Source organism: Triticum aestivum, chromosome 4A, assembly GCF_018294505.1.
Source record: "Triticum aestivum cultivar Chinese Spring chromosome 4A, IWGSC CS RefSeq v2.1, whole genome shotgun sequence".
Taxonomy (NCBI): Eukaryota; Viridiplantae; Streptophyta; class Magnoliopsida; order Poales; family Poaceae; genus Triticum; species Triticum aestivum.
Window position 1 is genome coordinate 724240255 of NC_057803.1, and position 826 is coordinate 724241080.

The window sequence follows — 826 nt, forward strand, 5'->3', positions numbered from 1 at the left end:
GTGGCAGGCCTTGCGGAGAGAGCGGGCGGTGGAGATCGGCCACGGCGATGCGTCTGCTGGCTGACGCCGACGGCTTCCCGGCGGCAGGCGGCGGCGGCGGCTCGCCTTCGCTTCCGCTCCTGGGAAACCTCCGCCCGCACCGGTCTGGTCTGGTCTCTGGTGGTGGCCGCTGGCTCAGTAGCTCACAGTTCACCCGCTTACTTAAGTTGGGCCATCGGGCTAGGCATGGTGGTGGGCTCAATTTTTACGAAGTCAGCCCAGCTAGAAACGGTGAACGCGGTGCTTCAGCTCGTCATCTTTCGACCCCTCAAAAAAAAAGCTCGTCATCTTTCTTTTCTTCCTCTCCCTAATGAGTGGGAACTATGGTGTACGGAAGGTGAGACCGGGGCTGTTTCCATTTGAGGTGTACATCTAGAAAGACTTCAAAGTCTTCAAGTCTGGCTTCACGGGCCCCTGCCCCGGGTATGATAACACCAGAGTCATCTGTGGTGGGCCGAGAGCGCGTCACTTAGTGTGTTCTCAGCTGCTGCTACGTGTCGCGCTCTGGGCGCTTCCTTCATTTTTTTTCTGTACACGTTTTCGGCTTTTTATATGGTTTTTTCCCTTGGTTTTCCGGCTTTTTGGTTTTTCACCTATCTTTCTTAGTTTTTGGACAAAATAAAAAAAATTGGGTAAAAAACATCTTTTCTTTTTGTTTCTTGTGCTTCAGCTAGAGGCACGGATTTTCTCCGTGACTCTCGGAAGGGAAAACAAACGCGTTTTCTTTTCTTTTTTACTTCTGCGATAGGCATAGTCGTGCCTCAGAAACGAAAAAACACGTTTTTTC

General features: G+C 51.6%; 1 pseudogene; it reads right to left on the reverse strand.

Moving 5' to 3' along the window:
• Positions 1-166, reverse strand: part of LOC123088381 (uncharacterized) — a 2968-nt pseudogene extending 2802 nt beyond the window's left edge.
• Between the last annotated feature and the right edge of the window lie 660 nt (positions 167-826).